General features: G+C 41.3%; 1 protein-coding gene across 1 annotated transcript in view; it reads left to right on the plus strand.

Moving 5' to 3' along the window:
• Positions 1 to 15,431, plus strand: part of LOC122939454 — a 123,751-nt gene that overhangs the window by 88,935 nt on the left and 19,385 nt on the right. The window lies entirely within an intron of this gene.

A 15,431-nucleotide genomic window follows, 5' to 3' on the forward strand; every position in this document is an offset into this window, starting at 1 on the left:
TAGAAAATCTGCTAAAAAAAAGTGAAATTTAGAAATTTCATCTCCATTTTCCTTTAATTCTTGTGGAACACCTAAAGGGTTAATAACGTTTGTAAAATTGGTTTTAAGTAACCTGAGGGGTGTAGTTTCTACAATGGGGTCATTTATAAGTGGTTTCTATTATGTTAGCCCCACAAAGTGACTTCAGACCTGAACTAGTCCTTAAAAAGTGGGTTTTGTAAATGTTCTTAAAAATTTTAAGAATTGCTTTTAAACTTCTAAGCCTTGTAATGTCCTAAAAAAATAAAATAACATTTCCAAAATGATGCCAACATAAAGTAGACATACGGGGAATGTTATGTAATAAATATTTTTGAGGTATCACTTTCTTTTTTAGAAGCAGAGAAATAGAAATGTCGAAAATTGCAATATTTTTTTTTTTATTTGGGATTTTTTTTCATAAATAAAGGTGATATACAGTACAGACCAAAAGTTACCATCAAGAGAATGCCAAGAGTGTGCAAAGCAGTAATCAAAGCAAAAGGTGGCTACTTTGAAGAATCTAGAATATGACATATTTTCAGTTGTTTTACACTTTTTTGTTATGTATATAATTCCACATGTGTTAATTCATAGTTTTGATGCCTTCAGTGTGAATCTACAATTTTCATAGTCATGAAAATAAAGAAAACTCTTTGAATGAGAAGGTGTGTCCAAACTTTTGGTCTGTACTGTATATTGACTCAAATTTATGACTGTCATGAAGTACAATGTGTCACGAGAAAACAGTCTCAGAATGGCTTGGATAAGTAAAAGTGTTCCAAAGCTATTACTACATAAAGTGACGCATGTCAGATTTGTAAATTTTGACCTGGACACTGAGGCATCAATGACCTTTGGTCATAAAAGGGTTAAGGACCAGTAACATTTCTCCACCTCTGTGTTCTTTTGGTCAAAACATTATTATTTTTCTTACATTTAGTTTAGACTCTATATTTTGCAAGAAAAGTTGTAGTTTTTATGGGACCCATTTCAATGTACTGTACATAGAATGTATTACATAATTTCTAGTTATCCTTTATTTAGTAAGGGGGGGGGAGATATAAACATGCATATACCTATTTCACTGCTGCCCCTGAAGCCCTGTGCAGGAGCCCAATTTGCCCTGCTTTGCTACATTGGATTATTAGTAAAATGAATTGATTGTTTATGGTGATAGTGAGAGAAAATGTATTTTGTCACTGACAGAAACCTTTCTCATTTGTCAGAAATATATTATATAAATCTTTCTATTTATCATTATTGCTATTAGTGCAGCATGTAGCGGGTATCACTAGAGAAGCAGTCTGTATATTTTACACTTAAGATAGGATTTTACACTGTGATTCTATGTCAATGAATGGCCTAATTAGGCACAGAGGGGTGGATTAGATGAACAAGTGGTCACCTTAACATTCCTTTTCTGGAAAAAAAAAAAGACCCTCGTATCTGCCAATTAGAGAGCGAGTATGGTATCTGATTGATTGGGGAGAGGGGGATAGATAACATGCACAGAAGTTCATATTACACTTCCCCTGGGGTCAGTGATACAGAAGGAGCATGATCTGTGTCTCCTACAGATTGTCAGCACATTCCTCTCTAGCCCACCTCCGCCTCTTCTTCTCCACTTTGACTGAGATCACAGGGGGGGGGGGGGCTACTTTAACCTTTAAAGGGCTTCTGTCACCCCCCAAAACTCATTTTTCATGTTTGGGCATATTAAAATCCTTATTGTACGACTATTCAATATATAGGGCTCTTACCTTGTTATGTGGCTTCGTTTTATAAAAAATCAAGCTTTTTAAATATGCAAATTCCTTCACTACCAGCAAGTAGGGCGGTTACTTGCTGGTAGCCGTCACATCCTCCTTTTAAAAAAACGCCCCCTCCTCCAGTTGATTGACAGGGCCAGCGAGCGCTCTCCTCCTCCGGCTGGCCCTGTCTGCAATTCAAATCCCGCGCCTGCACCTTACGTGTCTTCATTCGGCGCAGGTGCTCTGAGAGAAGGATTTAATATGCCCAAAAATGAAAAATGAGGTTTGGGGGGTGACAGAAGCCCTTTAATATCTCAGGTTGGTTAGCAGCTACAGATATGAGTTCTGTGTGAAAGCTAACAATCTAAGATCGCTGAGCTAAATGAAGTGGTGCAGCCTTCTCCAGAAATCTAATAACTATATTCTGTACTTGCGGCTGTTGCAAACTAATCAGTAGGGGAGATCGGTGTCGGACCCCTACCAAACTCATATTGATTTCCTTCTATGCTTCCTAAATGTCCTAATAAGTTAATTTACTGAATTGGCCCTGATGCGCACGTGTCTGAGATAGGAATGTAGGTTGTGAGCCCCATTGCCGATAGGGACTGATGAGAATGGTAACGTGGGAAAATGTTGGTGCTCAATGGGAAATAAGTAATAGTTGCTAATTATAAGCTAGAGGAGTTATAGCACCATTACATGGTCAGTATAATGGTGCTTTAACTCCTGATAGGTAATCAGTTTAAAAATCTCAGAAAAACCTCTTTAATTAATTCTGAGCATCAGATCGTTATGTACCTGGCCAGTCCGCCCCTACATTTACACAGCACTTTGCAGCAGCGTTCAGGTGTGTACATGGACTGTGTGCATGTTTATATGCAGCAGTGGTAGAGCGCATCATTTCTAAAGCAGCAAATAAGAGATTTAAATAAAGTATTAGTCAAATGTCATTAATGACCACATGAACACACTTCCAGCATGTCATACCTCACCACACTAGACTAGAGCTACACAGTGACGTGTGGTACAACATGAAGATCGCATAGTAATAATTCATGCTTTTCAATGAGGTCATGTTGCAACATTCAACAAGACTGCCACAAAATATCAACAATGTTAGATCTTTGGTCACAAGTCACACAATATGCGCTCCTACCCGTACTCCCTGCGCTGCAGCCGAATCATAAAATCAGTGGTGTACAGAGAAATGGATTTTAAGCGCACAGCGAAGCGTGCTCTTTAGGGAGGCAAAAGTGGAATAAAAATACTAAATACATTAATAAACTATATTACAAAAACTATTATTAGGGCATTAGGAACACGTTCACAAAACATTATACAAAAGTTTAGTTGGTCTTTAAGCACTTTATACACAATGACGCCTTCAGGCAATTTTGCATCAAAATTTAATTTTTCCTAAAAAATGCATGAAATTTGTATTAGTGGGTAAAAGTGTTACTCATACATACAAGCCTTCATACATACAACTTACATGCAAATATCATAAAATAATAATAAAATAATTAGAACTGGAAAGAACTAAGTCTGCTTTTAGGCTGGAAAAAAAACATCCTACGATATATAATAAAGGGATTAATAACATGGTAACAGTATGGCTGAAAAAAGACATTTGTCCATCTAGTTTAGGCCTCGTGCACAAGACAGTATATTTTATTGCGGTCCGCAAAAAGGGGTTCCGTTGTTCCGTGATCTGTGTCCATTTTTGTTTCCGTGTGTCTTCCTTTATTTTTGGAGGATCTCCAGGATCAACAACCTCTCCAGAATTCTAATAACTATATCCTGTAATATTATTACACTTCAGAAATACATCCAGGCACATTGCCGCTGTCCATGTTTTGCGGATCCGTGGATGTGCAAAACACATTGCAGACGTGTGAATGGAGCCTTGGTATGTACTGGTGCCTTGCATTATTTATTCCCATGTGCATAACCTTACATTTGTCAGTGTTAAACCTCATCTGCCACTTCTCTGCCCAAGCCTCCAATCTATCCAGATCCATCTGCAGCAGTATACTGTCCTCTTCCATGTAAATTACTTTACACAGTTTGGTGTCATCTGCAAAAATTGTTATTTTACTGTGCAAGCCTTCTACAAGATCATTAATAAATATATTGAACATAATAGGGCTCAATACTGACCCATGTGGTACCCTACTAGTTACAGTGACCCAATCTGAGTGTGTACTGTTAATAACCACCCTCTGATTTCCATCACTGAGCCAGTTCTCCCAGTCCAAGCATTTTCATTTTATATGCTAACCTTTTATGTAGCGCAGTATCAAATGCTTTGGAGAAGTCAAGATATGACATCCATTGACTCAACGGTCAAGTCTAGAACTTGCCTAGAAACTGATTAAATTAGTTCGACAGCCATTACTTTCATTGAGATACTCCAGAATAACATATCTTAGAAAACCCTCAAACAGTTTACCCACAATAGATGTTAGACTTTGGGCTCTTTAACACAAAGATGTCCCTTACGGGAATCACGCTCCATGTGAGAGAGGGATTGTGTTATCTGGACTTGGTAAGCACATGGCATTATCATGATTGATAATGCTGTGTGCCTCTGCATGACCGTTCTTGTAACAGAATCATACTGACCGCTTTATGTCCCACAAGGGACACGCTCGTGTGAAAGAACCCTTACTGGCCCATAGTTTCAGGGCTCTGTTTTTACCCCTTTTTGAATATTGGCACTACATTTGCTAGACGCCAATTCTGTGGAGCACTTCAAGTCATGATAGAGTCATTAAATATCAGAAATAAGTGCCTGCCTATTACATTATAAAATTTTCTTGGAATACAACGGTGCATGCCATCTGGACCCAGTGGTTTGTCTATTTTATGCTTTTTAAGATGCCTCAGCACTTCTCCCTGGATCATACGGGCCACTTTTACTGGGGAGTTTACCTTGACACTGTACATTTTTATTTATTTTTTTTCAAATATCTTTTTATTAAGTTTCAGAGATTCCATACAATGACAAGCAAATTACATATGTCAGACAATTCGAAGGCATAACATCGTCCTCCTTTCATCGTTACATTTCACCAATCAAAGTATAGTAGAAATTAAGTCAAACAGTACATTCGGAATCTCATTTTCAATTTTCTCCCCCCTCCCCCCCCCCCCTCCCCAGTAAACTGGTATATCCCCTGTTCTCCTCTTCCCCCCCCCCCCCCCCAACCTTTCCGATGAAGATCCGTTGTCCTGTAGATATTCCGAGGAAGCCCTATCATTACTACCCCTTTTGATCACCCAAATATTTGGCCTCCAAATGAGACTTAAAGTGGCTTCTGAGCCTTATCTGACTACTCGCAATGGACCTAGACCTCCCTTTAGATCTTCCTTTAGATACCATGCTGTCAATTTGAATGGGCTCATTATTTTCATGAACTGTGTTTGGGACATATGATAAGATAAACATTTTCCAGGTCCGAAACAAACTCTGTCCAAGCGCCTCTTTGCAGTTTAATGCCTCTAACCATTCCAAATGAAATAGTTTACCCATTTGTACTTCCACCATTGCAATAGTGGGAACCTCGGTTGATAGCCATAGCTGAAGCAAACACCTTTTAGCAACCATAAATAGTTTGTGACCCACCAATGGTATTTTAGAAAGATCATCTCCCTTTTCCCCCAATATTTGGGCATCTGATTGAGTATTAGCTTCACAATGTAGTATTGCCGCCGAAGGTGTAACAACAGCACGTATTTTGCTAATCGTCCCCAACATCTGGCCGATTTCCTCCAATATCCACCTAACTTCGAGCACTTCCACAACCCGTGATATAGATCTGTCTTGGGGGTGCCGCACTTAGGGCAAGCTGTAAGTCTCCCTGGACTAGTAGGGGAGCTAGGGATATCAAATCCGTATATAGCATGGTGCAAAATTTTTACATGCGTTTCCCTCCATGTTTCATTTATTATGGCCTTGCGCATTGCTGATATCCCTGACCAAATTGTTTCATGAATCTCCGCCACCCCTAACTCTTTAGCCCATTTTTTAAAAATTCCTTTGGGATCTTTAGTTCTCCACCTATCCCTCAGCACATGATGTAACATCGACAATGACCTCTTCGTTTTGACACTAATAAACGCATCAAAATCGTTTGGTTTCCATTCCAGTGACAAATCTCTAGATAAATTCCCGCAATAATTTTTAACCAGAGAATACTGCATGAACGAGGAACTTCCCAATGCCAGTTTACTCTTTAATTCCTGCAAAGTTGCCCATCTTCCCTCCGACTCGTGGAACAAATCCCCTATTTTGCACAGCCCCTTAAGAGCCCATTCTTTAAAAAATACATTTTCGTTACCTGGTCGAAATGATGGGTTCCCTCGCAAAGGAAGATGCTTGGATACCTGATATGGGAGACGAAAGTGGGTTCTAAGGGCTTTCCAAGCCAATGTCGTGTCTCTTACTATAAGAGAGGGTTTAATGTAATCCGGTAAATTAGGCCTCTTTGCATGTAGCAAAGCCACCAGGTCCCAGGGCCGCACCAGATCCCGCTCCAAGGCCAAATTTGAATAATAACTCGTCCCGTTAACCCAGTCTAAGATGTGTCTACTTATGCACGTTAAGTTATAGCCTCTGATATCGGGAAAATTCAACCCTCCTTCCTCCTTTCTTAGCTTTAGTTTGTCCAGTGAGATTCTAGGTCTTTTTCCTTGCCATAGAAATTGGATGAATCTGCTTTCCAATAATTGGATATCCGCGTGGCGAATGAGGAGTGGGATAGTCTGGAGTGGATATAAAAGCTTGGACATATTCATCATTTTCACGAGATGGCATCGGCCTACCAGATTTAGCGGTAACCCCTGCCACCTATCCAGTTCTTGCACTATCTTGGCTATGAGAGGGGGAAAATTCAAGGTATACAATGAATGCGGGTCTCTGCCAATATGAATGCCCAGATACTTAATACTCCGTTGCGCTTTCGTTATATTCAAGTGCTTTGGTATCTGATAACCCCCCACATCCGTCTGAGATAGGGCCAACATCTCGCATTTTGACGCATTCAATCTATACCCCGAGTAGGAACCAAAATGATTCAGAGCCTGAAAAATTTTATCCATGTGCTTTCTAGGGTTAGCTATAAATAGCATTATGTCATCCGCAAATAATGCAACCTTAAGTTGCCTATCTCCAATCCTTATTCCTTCATATAGATCTGAATGGGTTAAGAACCTAGCTAGCGGTTCAATGGAGAGGTTAAACAAGAGGGGTGATAGGGGGCACCCCTGGCGTGTCCCTTTTTAGAGATAAAAGGGCTTGGACAAGAAGCCCGGAGTGTATACCCGTGCTCTCGGTAATCTGTATAGTTGCGTGAGAAAAACCCTAAACGTCCCCGAGAACCCCATCTTATCCAGCACTGCCTCCAGCCATGCCCATCTCACATTGTCAAAAGCCTTCTCAGCATCTAAGGTGAGCATGGCTGGAGCTTCCCCAGGTCGCGGTCGATGGCGAACTCTATCTAGGACCGTTAATACCGTACGAAGATTTGTTACCGCCGAACGACCCTGCACAAATCCCACCTGTTCTTTGCCAATGAGCGAAGGTAATATGGCCGCCAGACGATCCGCAATAATCTTTGATAGGATTTTGGTATCCACATTGATTAATGAGATCGGCCTGTAGGACCCTGGTGATAAAGGATCTTTACCCGGCTTGGGAAGCAACTTGATATAGGAGATGTTTTCCTGGTCCGGAGATGCTTCACCCTGTAATACTTTATTATACCATTGCAGTAGGATCGGTGATACCTGACCTAGTAATGCTTTATAGTATTCCCCAGGGTAACCATCTGGGCCAGGCGCTTTAGCATTACCTAACTTTCGAATAACAGACTGAAGTTCTTCAAGACCGATCTCTCTATTAAGGGATTGTAATTGTTCCGTACTAAGGCATGGTAATTTGACCTCGTCCAAAAGAGAACCCTTCAGATCAGGTTTAGTGACGTCCTGATATAGTTTCTCATAATATTCACCTAGCATTGAATTTATCTTAGAGGGGTCAGTGACCACTTGTCCCTTTTGCTCCTTGAGGCCAGCTATGTACTGAGGGGCTCGTCTGCCTTTAGCAAGATTAGCCATAAGACGCCCGGATTTATTTCCAAATTTGTGCAATGTTGCCACCAATTTAGTATTATTTAGTATCTCCCTGTTTTTTTCATTAGCTTCAAAAGCTCCCCTAGCATCTATCCACTTTTGTCTATTGGGGACTGTGGGGTTCCTCCTGTATTCCTGGTAAGTATCTCTTACTAACATGCTAGTTTGCTCAAATTTAGCCTGAGATTGCTTACGAAGCCCAAAAACATAGCTCATTATTTTCCCCCGTATAACTGCTTTAGAGGCGTTCCACAACAACTCAGGTGAGTCTGTATGCACCTGGTTGTCTCCCATGTATTCCTCCCACCATGCAATCAACTTATTAGTAAAATCTTCGTTTGTTACCAGATTTGAAGGAAATCTCCACAAGTAGTAAAGTCCCTTGGGGTAAGTATCTCTCACTTGTATCCAAATCGGGGAATGGTCCGATATCACCAGGTCGCTAATTGCAGCCTTTTCCACCCTTCTCATCAGATCAAAGCTGGTCAGTATATAGTCTATACGCGACCATGAATCCTGTGAGTGAGAATAAAATGAATAGGATCTTTCATCAGGGTGCAATTGGCGCCATGGATCAATCAGTACCACCCCCTCCATCAATCTGCCCAATGCTCTGTCATGGTTACTTATAACTGACTTTGGGGAGGTACTGCGCTGCCTATCTTCCGCCTCTCTCGCCACCGAATTGAAATCCCCCCCTACTATTTTATTCTTACAGGGATCTGTCAATAGTTTGGACTCTAGATCTTTAAAAAATTTCCCATTATTCTTGTTGGGGCCATACACATTATAGATGCTATAATGTATTCCTTGAACTTCAACCTGAATTTGGACAAGACGTCCCACCTCATCCGAGAAGGAATCTAGAACCTGACCGTTTAGATTCTTGTTAATTAGGATAAGTACCCCAGCTTTTTTTCCAACCGAGGCCGATCCATATACTTTCCCTACCCACAATTTATTTATCCTAGTGAAATCTTCTACTGCGAGGTGCGTTTCCTGAAGAAGTACTATATCTGGGTCAGCCTTTTTCAGGTAACGCAGCACCATCCATCTCTTGTGGGGTGATCTTAGGCCCTTCATGTTCCAAGAAATGACTTTCATACTCCTAAATTCCTAGGTGCTAAACCGGCTCAAGATCCTTATCTCCTATTTAATTAGAATACGCTTCCCTGAGAAATAGGACAATAAATCTTCAGCAAATGAAGTCGGATCCCCCCTCCCCTTTCAAGAAATAACTGCTGAACTATAACCTTCAACACCAACAGCTAAACCAAACCCACCTCCCACCGTATACACTTTCTGTTATTAGGACTTCCTTTTTTCTGAGCTGCCGAGGCACAACCACCCCCCACCAACTGTGCATCTACCTATTCTTGCATTTTAACACATCTTCTATCATGCGGCATTAGCGACCTACACATTCCTGTGAGATAATTTCACCTTGGGGCTATTGGAGCACTTTTTAAACACACTAAACATTCTAGCACCAGACCACATGATAATTTAACATCATTATCACACTCGCCCCTATGTTAACACTATTTTGCAATTAACTACATCAGGTATATCTGGAGTCCTTAACTGACACGCGGCGCGCGGCCCCTTCCAAGAGGTTGCTCTCCACTTCTACGACCACGATCCCTTTGGGGAAGATGTTTCTCCTCCGGACTGCTTGATCTCTCCCAGCTCTTGTATTTACCCCTATCCCGATCAGCCAAGTCCCTTGCATCTTCAGCTGTCAGTAGATCTTGAAGAGATTCCGTCGCCACAGAGGGGTCACTAAATACAGCAGAAGTTCCATCTGGCATGGCTACTCTCAGCGTCGCCGGGTATTGCAGCTGAAACTTGATCTGGCATCGGTACAAAGCTGAGCATAATCCACTAAACTCCCTCCTTTGTTTCGCGACTTGTGCAGAATAGTCCGCAAATAGCAGTATTACCTGCCCTTTAATCCTCAAGGGGCCTCTCCTGGCTCTGTATGCCCTGAGGATCGCCTCTTTATCGCAATAGTCCAGGTATCTCATTATTACTGGACGGGGTCTCTGCACGGAGTTGTTATTGTTCCGGCCAGGTGAACTGTTCTGGTCCGGTGGCGTTCCGATCCTGTGTGCACGTTCAACTTTGTGCTTTCCATCCAGCCCCAGGGCCCGCGGAAGGTCAAGTTCACATATCTCTTTAAGGGCCTGAGTTTTCACCCCCTCAGGTAGGCCCAGGAGCCTCAAATTGTTCCGCCTGGAACGGTTCTCTAAGTCCTCAAGACGGTCTCTCAGTATGATGTTATGATTTTGTAGCTCCTGAATAGCCAGGTTGGATTTAGAACTTTCCTCCTCCAGTGCTGTACAGCACTGACCTAGATCCACTAGGCACACCTCGTGCTGCCCCACAGTCTCATGCAGCTGCTGCAGAGATGCCGCCAGCGTTTTGAAGAGAGTCTCCATTATATCCGGTGCCAGGTGTCTGGCCACTTCTATTGCCAGTGATTTGTAATCAATTCTGGCCCCCTCCGTTGTGTCACCAAGTGGCGAGTCGGGTAAGGCATCTATAACACTTTCAACCGCGCTCGACGGAGACGCGGGAACTTGATCCTCCATCTTGCCTGTCGTCTTGTTGTCGGCCTGTGTAGCGCCACTCCGTACAAGCTTTTTACCGCTCCGAAGCAGGTATCTGTCCATGGGTCTCTTGCTGGGCAAGCTTGAGAGATCAGGAACACACTCCCGACTCCCGCGCTGCCGGTATATAGCATCCGGAGCTTGTTATGGGTGAGGGATGGACGGAGCTCACTCACTCCTCGCCTGCCATCTCAGCGCCGGAACCGGAAGTCCCACTGTACATTTTATCTGATGGCTCATTTTCCTCAGTGAATACAGTGAAGAAAAATGTTTCAATAGATTAGCTTTCTCCTCATCACTCTCTACAACTCCTCCCTCATGACTTTGTAAAGGGCAAACACTTTCAGGTTTAAACTTTTTAACATTTATATAATTGCCAAAGAGAGTAAAAGTAACCCTAAAATGTTCTTCAATAAGTCTCTCTGTATCCAGGTTGGCTGCTTTTATCTGTCTTTTACATAGTCTATTTATATACAGACGTGGACAAAATTGTTGGTACCCTTTGGTCAATGAAAGAAAAAGTCACAATGGTCACAGAAATAACTTTAATCTGACAAAAGTAATAATAAATTAAAATTCTATAAATGTTAACCAATGAAAGTCAGACATTGTTTTTCAACCATGCTTCAACAGAATTATGTAAAAAAATAAACTCATGAAACAGGCATGGACAAAAATGATGGTACCCCTAACTTAATATTTTGTTGCGCAACCTTTTGAGGCAATCACTGCAATCAAACGCTTCCTGTAACTGTCAATGAGACATCTGCACCTCTCAGCAGGTATTTTGGCCCACTCCTCATGAGCAAACTGCTCCAGTTGTGTCCGGTTTGAAGGGTGCCTTTTCCAGACTGCATGTTTCAGCTCCTTCCAAAGATGCTCAATAGGATTGAGGTCAGGGCTCATAGAAGGCCACTTTAGAATAGTCCAATTTTTTCCTCTTAGCCATTCTTGGGTGTTTTTAGCGGTGTGTTTTGGGTCATTGTCCTGTTGCAAGACCCATGACCTGCGACTGAGACCAAGCTTTCTGACACTGGCTAGTACATTTCTCTCTAGAATTCCTTGATAGTCTTGAGATTTCATTGTACCCTGCACAGATTCAAGACACCCTGTGCCAGACGCAGCAAAGCAGCCCCAGAACATAACAGAGCCTCCTCCATGTTTCACAGTAGGGACAGTGTTCTTTTCTTGATATGCTTCATTTTTTCGTCTGTGAACATACAGCTGATGTGCCTTGGCAAAAACTTCGATTTTTGTCTCATCTGTCCACAGGACATTCTCCCAGAAGCTTTGTGGCTTGTCAACATGTAGTTTGGCATATTCCAGTCTTGCTTTTTTATGATTCGTTTTCAACAATGGTGTCCTCCTTGGTCGTCTCCCATGTAGTCCACTTTGGCTCAAACAACGACGGATGGTGCGATCTGACACTGATGTTCCTTGAGCATGAAGTTCACCTTGAATCTCTTTAGAAGTCTTTCTAGGCTCTTTTGTTACCATTCGGATTATCCGTCTCTTAGATTTGTCATCAATTTTCCTCCTGCGGCCACGTCCAGGGAGGTTGGCTACAGTCCCATGGATCTTAAACTTATGAATAATATGTGCAACTGTACTCACAGGAACATCTAGTTGCTTGGAGATGGTCTTATAGCCTTTACCTTTAACATGCTTGTCTATAATTTTCTTTCTGATCTCTTGAGACAGCTCTTTCCTTTGCTTCCTCTGGTCCATGTCGAGTGTGGTACACACCATATCACCAAACAACACAGTGATTACCTGGAGCCATATATATAGGCCCAATGGCTGATTACAAGGTTGTAGACACCTGTGATGCTAATTAGTGGACACACCTTGAATTAACATGTCCCTTTGGTCACATTATGTTCTGTGTTTTCTAGGGGTACCATCATTTTTGTCCATGCCTGTTTCATGAGTTTATTTTTTTACATAATTCTGTTGAAGCATGGTTGAAAAACAATGTCTGACTTTCATTGGTTAACATTTATAGAATTTTAATTTATTATTACTTTTGTCAGATTAAAGTTATTTCTGTGACCATTGTGACTTTTTCTTTCATTGACCAAAGGGTACCAACAATTTTGTCCACGTCTGTATATTTTTTTTTTATATACTTTGTCACTACCTTCCTGTTTTAGTGATTTTAAATGTTTTTTTGGTTTTGTTTTTTGTCATTCATTGCTCCCTTTTACATTTCTATTTATTCACATATTTTTTTTTGTTTTTTTTCTTGTTCCTCACCATTTTATTCCCATACAGAATGTCGCTCACAATTAGAGTTTAGGGTGCTTTTAAAAATATCCCATTTTGTTGCTGCATTTCTATTCCCGAGGACGTTGTCCCAGTTAGTGAGGCTAATGGCCTCTCTTAGCTGGACAGATTGTGCTTTTTTTTGAAGTTTGGCATTTTTGTGCCTCCCTGAAGAAACACTCTTTTGAATGACAATTGGAAAGTTTTATTTATGGTCACTGTGTCCCTGAATCTGCACATCTGTTGCTATGTCAGGTCTGTTGGTTAGTACTAAATCCAGTATGGCCGTCCCTCTAGTTGGATCCTGAACCAGTTGGAAAAGCTAATTGTCTTTGGTTGTTGCCAAGAACCTGTTTCCTTTGAGTGCCACAGGTTTCAGTTCCCCAGTCTATATATGAGTAGTTGAATTCCCCCATATTAACATATTAAGATTTGCTGTGTCATCTATTTCCCTTAGTAGCTTTTCTGTGGGATTCTGTAATATTGGGTGGCTTATAATAAACTTCTATCAATATTTTATTATTGTTTTTACCTCCATTTATTTCTACTCACAGTGACTCCACATGTTCATTTCCCTCACATATATTCCCAGAGTGACTTTGCATAAAGGCAAACCCTCCCCTCTCCAGTTTTTACTATCCTTTCTAAACCGACTGTAGCCCTGTATGTTAACCACCCCGTCATATGTATCATCCAGCCATGTCTCAGTTATTCCCAGTAGGCCATAGTCCTCATCAGACATTAGTAATTCCAGTTCACCAGATTTATTAGCCAGGCTTCTGGCATTAGCATACATACAGTTAAGATGTTTTGGGATATTTTATTTTACCCTACACCTTTCCTTATGAAATGTTCTAGTCCATCTCTCCATTCCACCCATAGTCCCATTACCTCACCCCAGGTCACTATCTATAATGTAATTACCCCCCACCTAGTCCCTAGATTAAACACTCCTCCAACCTTGTAGCCATCTTCACCCCCCAACACAGATGCACCTTGCCCATTTAGGTGGAGCCCATCCCTCTAATAGAGCCTGTTCCTAACAGAGAAGTTGTCCCAGTTCTCCGGGAACCCAAACTCCTCCTTCCTACAACAGTTCTTGAGTTACTTGTTGACCTCCCTAATCTCCCTCTGCCTTCCTGTTTTGGCTCGTGGTACCTGTAGTATTTCAGAAAATACTACCTCTGAGCTCCTTGCCCTGAGCTTGTGACCTAAGTCCCTGAAATCATTTAGGACGCTCTGCCTATCTCTAACTTTGTCATTGGTTCCAATGTAGAACATGACCACTGAGTCTTCGCCAGTCCCTCCCTCTAGTCTATCAACCCAGTCCGTGATATGTTGAAATCGAGCGCCAGGTGTTTGTGACAGATTGCCCTGTACCCCTAATGATCAAGTCTCCCACTACCAGCACCTGTCTGGCATGCCCTTGTCCCTGGCTTACTGGAGCTGACATGCCCTTGATTGGCAGAGGAAGTGTCTTGCTGCAGCAGTGTGATCCTTGAACTGACATCCTCCTCATCTGCCAACCTTGCAAACTTGGTGGGGTGTGTCAGATCAGGGCTGGTCTCCCTGACACTCTTCCCTCTACCCCACTTTCTAAATGTTATCCATTTATTTTTTCACAGGAACTCTTCTAGAATATGCCTACACGCCTTGAAAAGTAAATGAACCCCAAAAAATACTATATATTTCTTGAAAGCAGACAACCAGATAATTGCATCTCTTTTGACAGACTGTTGACAACCAACTTGTGACAAACAGGAGTTTTATTAACAGAAGGCATCAAAACAAATATTTGCACCAAAACTCACATCCAAGCAGAGGGTTTAACATAAAAAAAAAAATTTAAAGTAATATATTGAAGTGTGTAGAGTTCATATATACTATACACATCTACTGTACCTCAACAAGAGCTGTGCTGTTAAACACTGAAACAGAGGCCATGGTATATTTGGAAGTCATCCAAAAATGTATACTGTATACAGCAAATAGCTGCCGTCTTACCAAAATCTATATTTTCTCAGAATGCATAGCATACCGTGTATAAAATTATAACCTAATAATTAATACACACAACCACATTCATGCAACTCTGCAGTAATCATGATGGCTGAACATTAAAATTTGTGACTAAAATGCATATTCTAGCAGAGTCCCTGAAGAGGGGGAAGATGTGAAGAGTTCACTACATACCACACACGTCTACACACAATGCTGCATGTGTTAAAGAAATGCAAAAAAAAACACAGGAATGCACCAACCATTTGTATGTAAGATTTGCAATAACATAGTATATCATTTCCATCTCCCTATACAAATTATAATCTTTATTAAACCTAATATAAACCTAAACTAAGGCTACTTTCAGATGGGTATAGTAAGGGTGCTTTATGCACCTGAACCTCCTGTAGCTCATTAGAAAGTTAGACTGCCATATGAACCGCAGAAGGTCCAGGTGGTGCATTCATAATATGCGCACAAAAAAATTCGACTGTATTACAAAATAATATCAGTCTGAAAAGCGGTTAATTATTATTATTTTTTTATGTACAGAACTTGAAAAGTTAATTTATGGCAACAGTCAGTGGGTGAAAATGTCTATTGTGACTGATATCTGTCAGGAATATTAGATTCCACTGTAGTGATC

Source organism: Bufo gargarizans, chromosome 5 (assembly GCF_014858855.1).
Source record: "Bufo gargarizans isolate SCDJY-AF-19 chromosome 5, ASM1485885v1, whole genome shotgun sequence".
Lineage (NCBI taxonomy): Eukaryota > Metazoa > Chordata > Amphibia > Anura > Bufonidae > Bufo > Bufo gargarizans.